The sequence below is a fragment of the Schistocerca piceifrons genome, chromosome 3 (assembly GCF_021461385.2).
Source record: "Schistocerca piceifrons isolate TAMUIC-IGC-003096 chromosome 3, iqSchPice1.1, whole genome shotgun sequence".
Taxonomy (NCBI): Eukaryota; Metazoa; Arthropoda; class Insecta; order Orthoptera; family Acrididae; genus Schistocerca; species Schistocerca piceifrons.
In genome coordinates this window covers 738,902,451-738,920,774 of record NC_060140.1, presented here as the reverse complement: position 1 = coordinate 738,920,774, position 18,324 = coordinate 738,902,451, and the positions used below count along the sequence as shown (strand labels likewise).

Below are 18,324 nucleotides of genomic sequence, written 5' to 3'. Positions count from 1 at the left end.
CACATTCATCAGAAACTGCCATAAATTTAAGAACATAGACATTCATAAATTTTGCCTAGAACAGTGTATGGAAGCATGTACAACAGAAGTAGAATTTCACAATAAATCCTTCATGAAATTAATTGTATATCGAGAACCTGCAGGTAACTTTAATCTGTTCATAAACCACCTTGAAGCTGTACTGGCCCATTTAACAATCAAAAACAAAGAAATAGTGGTTTCAGGTGACTTCAATGCAGATTTCCTTAAAGACTCTCCCAATAAGAACTTATTTGAGTTAGTAACACTATCATTCAACTTAATTCCCACTGTAAAGTTATCCACTAGGGTAGCCAATTTCTCACAAAGAGCCATTGATAATATCTTTACAGAAAAGTACAATGAACAAAATTATATTACAAAACCAATAGTGAATGGCCTCTCAGACCATGACACGCAGTTCCTTCTGTTAAATGTTAATACTGAACAGGATATAAAATCCGTTAAATCTGAGCTCAAGAGGGTAATCAATAAGCAAAAAATTGAATATTTTAGGATACTCCTCAGAGACATTCACTGGAGTGATGTTTACAGTGATCATGGCATGATTGAAAAATATAACACTTTTGCTAATAAAGTGCTTACCTTATTTGAACACTGTTTTCCTCAAAACTAACCAAGGTTGGAGCAAAGTCTACAAAGAAGCCACGGATTATTCAAGGAATAGAGGTACATCGTAAAGCAAAAAGAAAACTGTATCTGTCAATCCGAAACAGTTATGATGTCGATGCCGTAGCACATTACAAGAAATACTGCAAAATATTAAAGACTGTAATACGGACATCAAAGCAAATATATTACAACAAAAAGATAGTCATATCAGATAATAAAATAAAGACATTGTGGGATATAGTAAAGGAGGAGACTGGTTGAACCAGACATGAAGAGGGACAAATAGCATTAAGAGTAAATGATACATTGGTGACAGATGTGTATAACATTGTATAACTTTTTAACAAACATTTTATAACTGTTGTGGTGTTGTCAGATTCTGTAGATGCTGTTATGTAATAGCTCAGACAGACATTTCAAGTAACTTCCATACTATGAAGTTAACCATCATTATCCCAGCAGAAGTAATGACCATCATAAAATCATTAAAATCAAAAACATCTAGTGGGTGTGATGAAATGTCAACAAAGTTAATTAAAGAATGTGATTCTGAATTAAGTAACATGTTAAGCTATCTGTGTAACCAGTCGTTTATCAGTGGAATATTTCCAGAATGGTTGAAATATGCTGACGTTAAGGCACTGTTTAACAAGGGGGATAAGGAAATAGCATCAAATTGCCATCCACTTTCACTTTTACCAGCATTCTCAAAAATTGTAGAAAAGGTGATGTACAATCGGCTTTATAACCACCTTATGACAAATAACATACTGTCAAAGTTGCAGTTCGGATTTCTCTTTAAGGGTTCTGATATTGAGAAGGCTATCTACACTTACAGTGAAAATGAACTTAATTCGTTATACAAAAAATTGCAGACAACTGGTATATTTTGTGATCTGTCAAAGGCATTTGACTGTGTAAATCACAATATACTTTTAAGTAAATTAGAACATTATGGTGAAACAGGAAATGCTGCAAAATGGTTCAAAGCTTATATCTTTATATCTCTAGCAGGAAACAAAGGATGTTATTAAGAAAGAGACATGTATTAAGCTATCAGGCATCATCCAACTGGGAACTAATTACAAGTGGGGTCCCACAAGGTTCTGTCTTAGGGTCCTTACTTTTTCTTGTGTATATCAATGACCTTTCATCAGTAACATTACCAGATGCCAAGTTTGTTATGTTTGTCGATGATACAAACACTGCAATAAATAGCAAATCAAGTGTAGTCTTAGAAAGATCAGCTAAAAAAATATTTGTGGATATTAATCTATGGTTCCTACCCAATTCTTTGTCACTAAACTTTGAAAAAACACACTAAATGCAGTTCAGACCTCCTTAGGTGTATCCCACGAGTATATGCCTAACATATGATGACAAGCAGATAGAAGAAGTGGACAGCGTGAAATTCTTGGGATTACAGCTTGATAATAAATTCAACTGGGAGGAGCACACCACAGAACTGTTGAAGTGTCTTAACAAATCTCTATTTGCAATGTGAACTGAGTCAGGCATAGGGGATATAAAAATAAAAAAGCTGGCATACTATGCTTACTTTAACTCTATTATGTCACATGGGATTATTTTTTGGGGTAATTCATCAAGACAAGCTAAAGTTTTCCAGGCACAAAAGCTTGCTATAATAGTTATACATGATGTGAACTCAAGAACATCCTGCAGAAGCCTTTTTTAGGGAACTAGGGATACTAACTACTGCTTCCTAATATATTTATTCGCTACGGAAACGTTAGGCATAATTCCGTTCGGAAATTCAGTAACTGCTTGTCTTACAAGTTGGTACATGTACTATCTTGCTTTGAAAACATCCACAGAATAACGAGGGACTAAAATGAGGAAACGACGAACGCTTTGGTCTGACGTTCGGGTTAAATCGGTCATGTGACGTCCCTCGCTCACTGCATTTGTGGGGATTCATCGTGTTTCGTTGTTCCCGTGTTATAGCTCGCGTGTTGTGATAGCACGTCGTTTCAAGGCACCGACGCGTTGAACAGTTATCACAAACACTTCACTCAAGGAAAGGTTCGTTATAATTAAATATCAGCTGAAGGCACATAAGACGTGAAAGTCCCGAGGAGATTTTAAGATGAACGTTAATAATATACGAAATTTTATGCGTTCGATGTGCTCACGTGGTTAGAGACGTGCAGTTACGCAGTCTTTGGGGCTACGTTCGCGTTCTAGTACTTGCTAATCTTCTTTCATCTTCGTTTTTGTAATACGTTCTTGGTTGGTAGATTTGGGAGAGCTGACCAGACAGCAAGGTCATCAGTCCAATCGGATTAGGGAATGGTGGGGAAGAAAGTGGGCCGTGCCCTTTCAAAGGAACCACCCCGGCATTTGCCTGTAGTGATTTAGGGAAACAACGGAAAACCTTAATCAGGATGGCCGGACGCGGGTTTGAACCGTCGTCCTTTCGAATACGAGTCCAGTGTGTTAACCACTGCGTCACCTCGCTCTGTTACTTTCTTGGACATTTTTATTCATGCAAAGGAAGTACTTTCCGCAATATTCGATGTTATTTACATATAAGACCGTGCTGTGTCAGGAACGAGTCTCTTCGATTTCGTGACTTCACTTCGATTAAGAAAGGAAAGATAAAATTGCTCTGAGTGAAAGAACCGGGAATGATATTTATATTCTTTCTTGACACAAATATTTGACCGTCCTTTTTTTTCGAATACGTCGCGATTTCAGAGGAAGTTGTCAAACAGGAATCTAACAATACAATTTAAATTACTGCGGGTGAAATGAGCAGCAATGACGTTTACATTCTTGTCTGTCACAATTATCAGGCTGTTTCTTTCCGAATATGTCACGATTTCTAAAGGCGTGGTTAGGGAAGAACAGACTACAGCTTAAATTGCTGCGAGTGATACGAGTAGCAGTCATATTTATATATATGGTCTTGCTTGTTACAAATATTTAGTGCTAGCGAATCCTCAACAGTTTCGTAAATCTGGCGAGACAAAGATCACATCACAGAGCGAGCAATGGACGTCACGTGATCTATTTCCAATATCAGGCGAACGTCATTTGCACGCCATGGCATTTCCTCATTTTAGTCACTTGTACACAATGATTTCCGAAAATATGGTGGATAGCACAGCGTGGCACCACAGGTAGCGCTAAATAACGTACCATAGCCTCTGTTTACCAACTCCATCTATTAGGGCTGCACCCTGTATCCAAGGGCTCTGCGCCGTAATCTTTCAACAAGCTAACACGAGACCGCGTGATGACTGTACTGTCCTGACCTACATCATTGCAGACAGCATTCGAATGTTGGCCTGATCAGCACGGTCTGTGGGTTTCTAACCAAGTGGAAACGTCTGTTCATGGGCTGCTGAGGGACTGGTACGTCCCCACTGTCCAGTGGCTGAGACAGGTGAAGCCTTTATATGCACAATTATCAATAATTTCCTATTCTTTCTAGTATTGTAGCTGTAATGGCCAATAGTAAACGTGCATGTCTTGCCATGTTTTAGAAGTACTGTAAGATCATGACCTTTAGTACTGAACAAGATTCACATATGATACGCAGCCTATATACAGAGAGAGTGTGGCCATTGGTGAAACCGCACGTAATTGGCTGATCAGCTGCAACGTAATTTTTTTGCCAAGGGTCTCACTCGATTCTTATGTTCTCGGTGCTTTCTGGAGTTGGATTATTGTTTTGCAGACTTTTTGGAAACTCCATACCACGTACACAGATTTCTTGTCTTGCGAAGAAAAAAGTCGACTACAAAAACCTCTCGGCACTATTATCTACGAAATATTTCGAGTGTTTGTCGAAATGTCGCGTGTTGCTCAGAATTGCATTGATTCTCGCTGTCAGTAATTATGTTTTTTTTGTTTTTATTTGAATTGCCTTTACCGAAATTAAATGTCAATTAACAAGTACTGGATCTAAATCTTTTTATGTTTAGTTACTAGTGGCATAAAAATGTGAATATCTGTAATAAAAGAAGTTTCGTTTACGAAAATCAGCTACTGTGAAATTGTTTTACCATGCTTTCCTTCTTTAGCGCGTATAAGCATCATTACAGATTTACGTCTTCTGAATTTTTCCAGTACAAGACAGTTTTTAGGTCCACAATAATCCCATCTAAATATATTAAGATGGGAAGGAAAAAATTATATGTAGCTTAGAAGCTACGAACGTTAACATTTAATATCCAGGCAGGAAACTCTCAAATCGCTTCAAAGCGTCTACAATAATACGAATGAAACTCTTTTCTCCCGGTCGAATCCCATTTTTTCCGGAACGTTGTAATAAATGGGTCATTTACTGTATCACGCTACACCTTAGTTTACTCCCCGTTAAATGTATGGTAGTCATGTACTAAACAACAAGCTAGCATCTCTGCTATAATGTGAGTGTCAAATCCATGTCTTGTGCTAGTCAACAGGCGACAATATTTGCCGCGCGAATTCTGGCAAAAAAATTCCGTCGGCTTGTACATATTATCTCCAATACTGGCCATTAACATTGCTACACCACGAAGATGACGTGCTACAGAGGCGAAATTTAACCGACAGGAAGATGATGCTGTGATATGCAAATGATTAGCTTTTCAGAGCATTCACACAAGGTTGGCATCGGTGGCGACACCTACAACGTGCTGAGATGAGGAAAGTTTTCATCCGATTTCTCATTCACAAACAGCAGTTGACCGGCGTTGCCTGGTGAAATGTTGTTGTGATGCCTTGTGTAAGGAGGAGAAATGCGTACCATCACGTTTTCGACTTTGATGAAGGACGGATTGTAGCCTATCACGATTGCGGTTTATCGTATCGCGACATTGCTGCTCGCGTTGGTAGAGATCCAATGACTGTTAACAGAATATGGAATCGGTGGGTTCAGGAGGGTAATACGGAACGCCGAACTGGATCCCAACGGCCTCGTATCACTAGCAGTCGAGATGACAGGCATCTTATGCGCATGACTGTAACGGATCGTGCATCCACGTCTTAGCCAACAGATGGGGACGTTTCCAAGACAACAACCATCTGCACGAACAATTCGACGACGTTCGCAGCAGCATGGACTATCAACTCGGAGACCATGGCTGCGGTTACCCTTGACACTGCATCACAGACAGGAGCGCCTGCGATGGTGTACTCAACGACGAACCTGGGTGCACGAACGGCAAAATGTCATTTTTTCGGATGAATCCAAGTTCTGTTCACAGCATCATGATGGTCGCATCCGTGTTTGGCGACATCGCGGTGAACGCACATTGGAAGCGTGTGTTCGTCATCGCCATAATGGCGTATCACCCGGCTTGATGGTATGGGGTGCTATTGGTTACAGGTCTCGGTCACCTCTTGTTCGCATTGACAGCACTTTGAACTGTGGACGTTACATTTCAGATGTATTACGACCCGTGGCTTTACGACCCGTGGCTTTACCCTTCAGTCGATCCCTGCGAAACCCTACATTTCAGCAGGATAATGCACGACCGCATGTTGCAGGTCCTGTATGGGTGTTTCTGGATACAGAAAATGTTCGACTGCTGCCCTGGCCAGCACATTCTCCAGATCTCTCCCCAATTAAAAACGTCTGGTCAATGGTGGCCGAGCAAGTGGCTCGTCACAATACGCCAGTCACTACTCTTGATGAACTGTGGTATCGTGTTGAAGCTGCATGGGCAGCTGTACCTGTACACGCCATCCAAGCTCTGTTGACTCAATGCCCAGGCGTATCAAGGCACTTAATACGGCCAGAGGTGGTTGTTCTGGGTACTGATTTCTCAAGATCTGTGCACCCAAATTGCGTGAAAATGTAATCGCATGTCAGTTCTAATATAATATATTTGTTCAATGAATACCCGCTTATCTGCATTTCTTCTTGGTGTAGCAATTTTAATGGCCAGTAGTGTATGTTTTTGGATGTAGGCTTCGCCTTTTCCTTGTTACCCAAACATGTTTGAGCACCTCTGTGCCATCATCAGTGGGTTTTGTTTATTGTACAACTATAAAAGTGAACATATTTTAGGTTGCAACTGATCTAACGAAATGAGGCCTAAAGACCGTTTTGTTCGAATTTGTTCTTACCTTGATTTTGCATTATATATTTTTCTGCACTGTCTGTATGGTGTCCTGCACTGATAACTTGTCATCTGCAAACCAAGCGATGTAAATGTGAATTTTATTATTGAGATAACCGATCCCATGATTTTTTAAAAAACGTGATCTCGTTGTGGCAACATGTTTTGCGTATTTATTTGTTGTTACTCACGTTTTGTTGTGACTGATCTCTCTCCTTTCTCGTTCCGAGGGAGAGCACTGCAGACGCATAGTAAATGTACTTTGAGTTTTTTCGGTTTTGCAGCCGCCTTTTCACTTCGCGAAACGCTATGTTCACGATGTTTTTGTGTGCCCTAACCCCGTCTGCGTTCATTTGTCCCCGTGTGAATTTGCCACGGATTTTGAATTTTGTTTACTTCTCTCTCTCTCACACACTTTGTGTTCTAATAGCCCTACCACAACAAAGGTCAAAATTTAATAATGATTGTGGTGTTGCTCACGCTGCTAAATACTGCATTTTCGGGCAACAACAAAGTTATTATGTGGCAGGTGTCATTAGAGCACAGTTAATAAAGTCATTTCATGTAATAATGTTTCCCACGCTGGTCTCGTTGGAAAATCATGGCTCAATCGTCGAATATCTATGTGGTGATGATTCCAAGCTCGGATGCAAAGAGGCCTAGGTTTTATTCTGCTATATTCAAAAGTTATGTAGATGCGCTTCACAAACCTTTCTTGAAGATTAAACCTTTCAAAGTTAGCACAATGGTGATGTAAAAAAATAATCAGCACTCCGAATTTAAGTTACACTTCCTTTTTATTGCTTTTGTTGCAATGCCACGTTACACACAAAACATCACTTCACAATACAAAACATACTTGAAAACTTCTTCCTCACTGTTAAAGTTCACATTTTATAAGCTGACTACAATATGCGTCTTTCCAACATGACGTCCAAGACGACTTTTTTAAGGTCCGACTCTCTAACTAACTAATAATCGCTTACGCGCCCAAAAATCAAGAGTTACAGGTACGTCAAAGATCATAGTGACAAAAGAAAATATACACATAAGAATAATATCATTGCAATATAAACACATCGATGTATCAAAGTTCCTCTATATTAATGAAATCAAATCTGTATGTTGTCTCAGAAATATATTAAGTACTTTACAGAAACACAGTAGAATGTTGCTGGTATCGAGAGGTTCATGTGAGGTGCCGTAATGGTTGCATAATTCAAGTATCCATTACAGTGTGTGTGTGTGTGTGTGTGTGTGTGTGTGTGTGTGTGTGTGTGTGTGTGTTGTGTATGTAAGCCACCTCAGCTGCTTATGTTACCTTTTCTGTAAAGATCCTTTAATGTTTTAAATATTAGGTGGTCAACAAATGTGATATGGATGCTGTTAATTTTTAGGGCTCTTAGGTGTTCTGGGTGTCTTGTATTAAAGTTCCTGCGTGTTTGTCCTTCGTATACAGACTGAAAATAGTTTCTATGGGTTAAAGAGCATTGGCCACCCTCTCTGTATGTAGGCTCCTAACATATGGTAGAAGGGGTGTAGAGCAGGTGGTGACTACAGCAGTGTGCACGTGTGTCTGTGTGTGCAGAGGAGCTGGCGGGTCTATGCGCGCCCTGGGGACTGCCCGCTAAGGACACCGCGGAGATCTTCCGCTCTTCCATCAGGTGCGTAGCTCAGCGCCACACGGAGGACAGCACACGCACCGCACCGAGCTGGGCTTCCACTCGTCTGCACACCGCTTTCTAAACTTAAAAAAAAGAATAAAAAATAAAAGAAAATTATTTAAAAGTTACTGCATACGAGACTTAATGCTTGACACGCAAATGTATTTATAAGAAGCGAACCCATTTTCCTATCGACTACATACTTTAGTCCTGTCATAGTGTCCTCCTGCAGATGCCCATAGATATGGCCAAGCATTTTCAGATACTACAGCAAGAGCTAATATTCACGTGAGAAGCGTATGTCTTCCCAAATTATTTGGGCTACAATTACCGATCTTCTGCTGCAAAATTTGGTAATCTATGGAACAGTTTTCATCCGACAATCGGATCGTAGATCGAAATACAGTAGCCACCGTCTGGTTTTAGAGGAAGCAGATATTTGTTTCGTCAGTGATACTTTTTTTTCAACTATGCCTTTAAAATTTTCGAAATTTTACAAAATGGTACTTTGTTCCTCCTACTACGAAAATTACTGTTCGTAATTCATTATTGGTTGAGTGTTGACCAATATCAGGTACGTAGTCATTAACAAATGATAGCTGACGCACGAGTACACATCAGAAACCATCCGGTCTCCAAGGATGTTACAAGCAAACTACAAGTGGAAGCGCACTACTTCAAAAGTGGGTAGTCTTCATGTAAACAATAGTCACTGGAAACCGGAGCACGTTAAACAAAGACCACAGAACACCAATTTTTTCATGTGGGTGAACACACTGCATTGGTTTCCTAGAAATACTGTTCACATCATAATTACTGGGTTTCATTGCGTAATCCGAGCCCACTTGTCGTAAATGTTTACGTTTTTGCCTGTCATACCCTGGCGGCCGGATGTCTTTGAACTCGTGTTCACGCGCTTCCACTCCCACTTAACAATGATTGTAGTTCACGCTCTTCCATTCCCACTTGACAATGGTTATGTATATTACATTGTCAATAGCTGACTAGAATACATTATTTAGAGTTGTAAATGGGAAACTGTTGTCATTTCCTACATGTAGCTCGACTTTGTAAACAAATAATAGTAGTAGTGTTCGGAAGTATACGTGATACTTTTCTCCCCACCTCATGACCTCATATACACAAAGGAAGTTTCGAAAATTTTTAAAGGGGTAATTACAAATTAGACGAAATCTTAAAAGTAAACGTATTGGCTAAAAATATACCTACTTTTATTCCACATCACTGCCATCATGAGCTGCCCATTAATCAGAACTCAGATGAATAGTATAATCACGAACTAGTGTAGACGATTGGGTAGGTAAATGATCTTTCTCCCACATACTCCTTATTTTTTATTGTTATATTGCTTCATAAACAACTAAGCGGAATACAGAACAACGGTTCAGTTTGAAATAAATGGAGAAAGGAGAAATGAAAATATTGTAACCTCGTGGGAGCAGCCATTGAGGCTTCCCTCAAAGTTTTTTTCCAAAACTGTAGATCGATCTGTAGTTCCTCCCCTAAATCGTTGCAAGAATGACAGTACGACAGATATCGAAATAAATGAGCGAGGGATAGAAAAGCCTCTGAAATTGCTCAACAGAGGAAAGGTCACTGGACTTGATGGGATATGAGTTTGATTTTATACTGAGACTGCGAAGGAACTTGCCCCTCTTCTAGCAGACGTACAGCACTAGGTCTCTAGAGGAGCGATGTGTTCCTAATGATTGGAGAAAAGGCAGAGGTCATTCACGTCTTCAAGAAAGCCTGTTGAACAGTCGCACAAAACTATAGGTCTTTTACCTCTGACGTCGCTCTCTTGTAGAATTTTACAACATCTTTCATTCTAGCGTGACATTTCTGCAGAACGAAGATTTCCTCTGTAGGAACCAACATGGTTTCCGAAAACGACGATCGTGTGAAACCCAATTCACTCTGTTCGTCCACGGGTTCCAGAAATCAGTAGATGCAGGCGCGCAGGTAGACACGATGTTCCTTGACTTCCGTAACGCATTCGACACGCTGCCGCCTAATGAACAAAATACGAGCATTTGGAATATCACACTATGTGACTGGAGAGTTTCTAGCGAAAAGAACACAGTATGTCATTCTGAACGGAGAGAAGTCTTCAGGCATAAAAGTGACTTCGAGCAAGCCTCAGGTGAATGTTAGAGAATCATTACTTTTCACAGTATACTTGTATATAAATAACCTAGCAGATAACACCGAAAGTTCCATGAGACTTTTAGCGGATAATGATGTTGTACACAGACAAGTCGTGATGGCAGAAAATTGTGGTGAATCGCAGAAATAGCTGCAGAGGCTCTACGTTTGGTGCAGGGAGTGTCAATGTAAAGTATTGAGAATACACAGACAGAAAGACCCTTTATTGTATAAATACACGACTGCAGAACAATCACTGGAAGCAGTTACTTCCATAAAATACCTAGGAATATGCGTACGGAGCGATATGAAGTGGAACGACCATATAAAGTTAATCGTGAGTAAGGCAGATGTCAGACTGAGATTAATTGAAAGAATTTTACGAAATGTAGTCCGTCAGCAAAGAAAGTAGCTTACAAAACACTCTTTGGACCAGTATTTGAATGTTGGTCATCAGTGTGAGAGCCGTACCGATTTGTACAAAATGCGCTACAGTGTGCTATCTGCGATAATAATATTTATTCTGCTACCGTTTTTGGTCTTAAACCATCTTCAACGGCAGAAAACGTTTCGCAGATTTATCAAATGTCATACACGCTTCGATATACGTTACTCCTGGAAACCAAAATCGCCAATATAAATGAAACATAGTATTGTAATCTTGCTAAGATTTTTCATTAAGGATGTCGCATTGGTACTAAATTTCGCCAAAATTCTTGCCACCGACACCGTGGACGTGTTGCTCTATGGAAAAGACATCACACACCCTCTTACCCACATTTAACACTTGCGATGGAGGTCAGAACCGCGACGCCCAGTATTGAAATGAAGCAGTTTTCTTATGGGTGACTATGGGAAACAGCTCACTCATCGCCGCTCACAATCGACTCGGAAAGACCTCAGGGCATGGCATAAAGGGCGCTAATGAAACCATGCCTTTCATTGGGGCGTTGATTCCCACACATTTCGCGATCGTAAACGACAGTTCGCGCTGTGATGAGCAACAGGGCGACGTTCTTGACAACCTTTGGTATTGCTGACACCCTCTGGACGATGCAGCCAGTGTTGAATGACATCGTGCGCCTGCTTCCCTATTGAATGTGATCGCACTCGTTTGGAGTGCACTGTTACCACTATTATTGCTCTGTTGTTCAGCATGGGACCACTAGGGACGTTAAAACAATTCGATGAAATTTAAACATGATCCAAAATAGCAAACAGTGCTTATGCTTCTAAAGCCCTCGTCTCGCGTGATCATGGTGGAGAGGAAAGAAACGGGGCGTGACATTGACACATAAGTGAACAAAACGGTAAAGAGTTCCTGTAAGACCACCCAGTTTGGCAACACTATCGGTGCCACCCGGCCATCTTCCTTTAGTACTTGCAAATGTACCTGTACGGAGACAACCAGTGATGGACTCGTAGGCGCCTGCAGGCAGGCAACCCCCTGGCACCCCTCGAATTCCGCGTGACTTCTACTAGGGGTCAGAGCAGCAGCCATTGTAGAGCCATCAAAAGAAGGGGTGAAATGTTGATAAAAGGGGCGTGACGACCTTCCCGTCGTTTGACACGTCCGTAAGAGTGGCGTTGGGCAGAATTATGATGAAATTTGTGCCAGTGTGACATCATTAACTCACGTTACTCCTTACATGGTTATCTGAACTGCGGTCGTTTTTGGTACATGTCAACACCTTGGCGTCTGAAGTGTCGACCAGCTCAAAGGTGACGTCGCAGACCGCCACGCTTTTTAACATTACAGAGAAAGGTTCTAGGCACTTATGAGCCACATTTCAAACTTCTACGTCGCAATGGGAGAGAATTATGGGGATTTTGAAAAGTGATTCTTTAACTTTGTTTCGCAGTGTTAATTTTGTATAACGTTTACAAAAGTCTCTTTTCTTTCATTACTGTCGTGGGAAAGTTAAAAAAAACAGTGTTAACAAAATGGCGTAAGAATAATGAAATCTCGCACATCGCGCATGCACTGTAGCTTAGGTAGCTTTTGTAGGCCATCTTCAAGTTGTTTCCTGCCTTGATAGGCCGCTGGTGTCCAGTCTCAAATTGTTCGTCTCGACTTTCCTTATCTCACTGTGGTATATATATATATATATATATATATATATATATATATATATATATATATATATATATATATATACTAAAGTGGGTAGTATCGCGTACATAAGGGTGAACGGGAAGTGCATTGGCGTAGCGTATACCCAAGAGGTTTCTGTGAAATGTTTCCGACGTGACTATGGCCGCATGAAGGCGGAAGGGTAGTTGGAGCTAGACACATGGGACATTCCATTTCGGAAGTCGTTAGGGAATTCAATATTTCGAGATTCTCAGTATTAAGAGTGTGCCGAGAAGGCCAAATTTGAGGCATAATCTCTCATCGCAGACAACGCAGTGGCCGACGGCCGTCACATAACGACCGAGAACAGCGACGTTTGCATAAAGTTATCAGTGCTAACAGATTAGCAACACTGCGTGAAATAACAGCAGAAATCAATGTGGGACGTATGACGAGCGTATCCGTTAGGACAGTGCCGCGAAATCTGGCGCTAATGGTCATAGGCGGCAGGAGACCGATGCGAGAGCCTTTGCTAACAGCACGACAGCACCTACAACGCTTCTCCTCGCTTCGTAGCGATATGGTTGGATCCTAAATGACTGGAAAATCGTGGTCTGGTCAGATGAGACCCGATTCAGTTGGTAAGAGTTGACAGTAGGGTTCGAGTGTGGCGTAGATCCCACGAAGCCATGGACTCAAGCTGTCAAAAAGGCACTGTGCAAGCTGGTGCTGGGTCCATGATGGTGTAGGCTGTACTTAGAGTGAATGGACTGCGTCCTCTGATCCAACTGAACCGATCATTGACTGTAAATGTTTATGTCCTGCTACTTGGAGACCATTTGCAGCCATTCATGCACTTCTTATTCCCAAACGATGATGGAATTTTTATGGATAACAATGCGCCATGTCACCAAGCCACAGTTCTTCACGATCGGTTTGAAGAACATTCTGGACATTCCGAGCGAATGATTTGGCCATCCAGATCGTCCGACATGAATCCGACCGAACGTTTAAGGGACATAATCGAGATATCAGTTCGTGCTCAAAATCCTGCACCGACAATGCTTTCGCGATTATGGCCGGCTATAGAGGCACCTTGCCTCAGTATTTCTGCAGAGAACTTTCAGTGACTTGTTGAGTCCATGCTACGTCAACTTGCTCCACTAAGCCGGGAAACAAGGAGCCCGACACGATATTAGGAGGTATCCCATGATTTTTGTCACCTCAGAGTACATATTGGCTATTTATTTAGACACAAAAGGTATTTAACATATTTATTAGCAGAAAGAAAAGGAGATCAACACGAAAGGTAAACAAAGAAATGGATAAGATGTATTGGACGCAAAAAATTGAAAAAATTACCAGTAAATAAAGAGGACTTCACGTAGTAGAGAGGATTGGACGCAGTAACAAATTTTAGCCTTTAGAAGGTAATGGCAAATACGGTTTTACCCATTAATGTTGTTTCCGTCTATTTTACTCTCATTCCTAGTGTTTATCTCATCGTACTGCGTCCGCTGTTTTAATAATTTCGCATTTTTCCCCTTTTAAATTTGTGGGTAGGTGCCCTTCCCATCGCGACCGTCATTTGTTAACCGGATGGAGGAAAGTCGTGTACGCCAAATGTCTGTGAATCGTGTAAAATTTGTCTTGTGCGGCACTGCATTTTAAGAAAACACCTAAAGACTGCATTCACGGCGGCCAGTGCATCGTTTTGCAGTTTTGCCCCCATTTTACGTACTTCCTGTCTCACGAGCTAGCGCGCTGGCGTGTTAAGCTACAGAAGCAGGTCGCTCCTTTTCATGATAACGTGGTTTAATAACATATTATCGTTAGGGAGTTAAGGAATGAATACCCCTGATCGGAGTCTGACCGCATCTCGCTTGTGAATTGGCAGATAGGTATTTAAATCCATCTACTATTGGTTACGAGTATACCGTTCGCATGTCAACTCACTTCAGCTCACAAGAGAGAGGGCCTTATGTTTTCTTCCAGGCAGGCTCGATTTCCGTAGTTTCACTAAGTTTTCACTCCGCTCTTTAATCCAGCTGACTACCGCAACTGTAACAACCACCACATCGACGTGACGCTAAAATCGACCTGGTGTCGAGACGCAAACATTCACTTCTTTTCTGCGTCACAGTAAAAATTCTTAAAGGTGTTTTGATACGATTCCAGTGTTCGCAGAAAAATCTGAAGTGTGTTGTTCTCACTGCAGTAGACGCGTTTCGTAGCGCAGGCTGTGCAGGACATCGCGTTCGGACAATCACGATGTTGGCGCTGGTGATGGGGGAGGTTTCTCAAGGCGTTGCGTGGCCGGCCTCATGAATCACGCGGTCTGCCTACCTTATCGATTGCCTCGCCTGCGAGGACCTCTCCTTGGAAATACAAGCGACGTATCTGAGCCTTCAGCACGGTTACACTGGCCTCTTTGTCCAGCCACAACATCATTTAAGTATTAAAAGTACTACTGTTTCCAAAGACTATTCAACTCTAAAAAAAACGTAAACTCATATTAACAGAATCTTCCGTCGGTGGTTAGTAGAACAACATTATAATAAATGAAAAGCACTAGGCTGGCTGAACATGAACGCAGCTGGAAGTTGCAGAATTCAGACTCTGCATTTGCTGAGCATGTACTGAGTGAGGGTCACAACTACCAGCCAGTGTCCCATGTACTTCACTTAGCAAACAAAGGCCATAAACTCAACCTGCTGGAAGCCCTGGAAATTAACAAACATCTTGCTCACAGTCCAGATCTCATCCTAAATGACCAGACACAGCTCAACACTTCCCCTCTCCTAAACTTCATATAATCATCTTTGTTGTTCATTGCTTCCCACACTCTCTCTTCCAACATATTCCCATTTTCCTGAAATCGTTAAGTTGTTTTGTTTTGTTGAAGTTGCCTTTGTTTTCCACATAGACTGTAGTTTCAATAGTTAGGGCTTTCTTTTAACCGGTACTTGTATTACTATCCATGTTTAACACCCCTTGTAGTTGTCTAATCAAATACTGTTCATATTTTACTTTGCTCATTTATTTAATGAAAACTGTTACACAACCACTGCTTTAATTATAATATTAATGTTAAAATGCAGTACCATCGCACTCTCAAACTGTAGGTTCCCTCAAACACCTCAATTTTCCTACATTTATTTATTTCTGTTTATCTTATTGATATTGCTTAAGTTCCTTATGTATTCTATAGTTACATTGATAACTGTCTCTTTAATTGGTTGTGTATCACTCTCCATGTTTCATACCTCCTGATGAAGCCTTGTCTAGTACTAACTTTATTTTATTTTATTCCTTTTGTTCATTAATTGAAACTGTTATGTAGGCATACTATTCCTATTTTGTGCTAAAGGTTTTCCTGTCTACTCCATTGCTATTTATGTAGTGTTCAGTTTTTACTTTCTCATTGGAAAATGTTACTTACTGTATGTTTTCTACATCAGTCTAGAAGTGTTACTTCTCTTCCAGTGTTGTTTGCTAACATTTAACTTGTTTGGTGATAGTACTCAGTAAATGTCTGAAGATGATCTAGTAAGACGAAAACCGGTTAACAATAAAAGAAATATTGTAGAACAAAAGCGAACTGGTGCTTTTCATTTATTAAAACGTAAACTGTATTTCACTACAACATATAGTGGTAAAACTTCCTATTTCTCCTATGCGGCCTTTTAATGAAATTCACCTACCGCATACTTTTCCATACGTAGAGAATCAATTCAGTGTTTAAGTTTTATAATGAGAAGTCGGTAGATGTCTCGCAGGACAGCCATCAACCTGAATACACTGTCCTCCAGTGAAGATCTGAAGGTCCAGAGTATCGAATGAAATATTGTACTGTTGCATGAAACCCCAAAACTGTTCAGTTGGACGGAGATGTGCAATGTTATAGGTCACAGAAGATAAAGTGATATTCGAGACATTTGCATAACATGTGGGAGTGATGTGTTGTCATACACAAAAGTAATCAGTAAAAAATTATTACCAGAGATACACATTACTGTCGTGTTGACATCGTAACGAAGGTCCTTACATATGAGTTGAGACTGTGATGAGGAAGCTGTGAGTTCGAAACGTACGTTGGCATAACAATAACGCTACTAAAAAGACACCAGGTCTCGTCATCGTGTTTTCCAAACAGCTGTCTACGTGTAAATATTTTGCAACGCTTTTGTAGTAACTTAATAATAATTCGAAATTAACATTACTCTACGTCTTCAGTATTAAAAATAATATTTAAGGATGCTCGCTGTTAGTGTAAAACGAAGAATAGAATTCTCGGTTTTCAGTAAAAACTAAAAAAGTCAAAAAATGCTTAACGCGTATGCCACTGCATCTGCAGGACTGACGCTTCCTTGCATCCCTTCCTTCACTTCTCCCTAGCCCCTCGCCAACCACAAGCCCTCTAGGTACTTTCCGCCGGCACGACATCCTACGGATACGCATAAGCGTGTGTGAGGACGCGCGTGTGCGTGTGTGCGTGCGTGTGCCAGGACGCACTTCGCGAGTGCCGCGGCAGCTGCCGACCACCTAAAGGCCAGACGACAGCAGCAGGAGGAGCAGCTGGAGCATCAACAGCAACAGCTGCAGCATCAACAGCAACAGCTGCTGCATCAACAGCAGCTGTTGCAGCAGCAGCAGCAGACGTCACCGGGAGCCGGCGCCGGCCTGCCGCCCATACCCGGAGCACGCGCCGGGGACTCACAGGTAAGAATCTCGCGCTCGGACGCCCCACAAGGTTTCATCTTTGGTCTACTCTTGTCTGACAATTTGTAAGTGGACTGGCGCCACTTCAGCACTCGCAGGAAGATCTACGCTGCTTGTGAATGTAAATGCTACTCCACCAAACTACACTACTGGTCATTAAAATTGCTACACCAAGAAGAAATGCAGATGATAAACGGGTATTCATTGGACAAATATACTAGAACTGACATGCGATTACATTTTCAAGCAATTTGGGTGCATAGATCTTGAGAAATCAGTACCTAGAAAAACCACCTCTGGCCATAATATCGACCTTGATACGTCTGGGCATTGAGTTAAACAGAGCTTGGATGGCGTGTACAGGTACAGCTGCCCATGAAGCTTCAACACGATACCACAGTTCATCAAGAGTAGTGACTGGCGTATTGTGACGAGCCAGTTGCTCGGCCACCATTGGCCAGACGTTTTCAATTGGTGAGAGATCTCCAGAATGTGCTGCCCAGGGCTGCAGTCGAACATTTTCTGTATCCAGAAAACCCCGTACAGGATCTGCAACATGCGGTCGTGTATTATCCTGCTGAAATGTAGGGTTTCGCAGGGATCAAATGAAGGGTAGAGCCACGGGTCGTAACACATTTGAAATGTAACATCCACTGTTCAAAGTGCTGTCAACGCGAACGAGAGGTGACCGAGACGTGTAACTAATGGCACACCATACCCACCATACCATCACGCCGGGTGATACGCCAGTATGGCGATGACGAATACACGCTTCCAATGTGCGTTCACCGCAATGTCGCCAAACACGAGTGCGACCATCATGATGCTGTAAACGGAACCTGGCTTCATCCGAAAAAATGCCGTTTTTCCATTCGTGCACCCAGGTTCGTCGTTGAGTACACCATCGCTGGCGCTCCTGTCTGTGATGCAGCGTCAAGGGTAACCGCAGCCATGGTCTCCGAGCTGGTAGTCC

The 18,324-nt window shown here is 41.6% G+C and overlaps 1 long non-coding RNA gene across 1 annotated transcript in view; it reads left to right on the top strand.

Annotated features, from left to right (window-relative positions):
- The window catches only part of LOC124787700, a 64,528-nt gene extending 47,314 nt beyond the window's left edge, over positions 1-17,214 (top strand). Inside the window, exons 2-3 of the long non-coding RNA XR_007015992.1 lie at positions 8,314-8,389; positions 17,138-17,214. This is a non-coding gene — a long non-coding RNA (uncharacterized LOC124787700). The remainder of the gene's footprint in view (positions 1-8,313; positions 8,390-17,137) is intronic.
- The last annotated feature ends 1,110 nt before the right edge of the window (positions 17,215-18,324 follow it).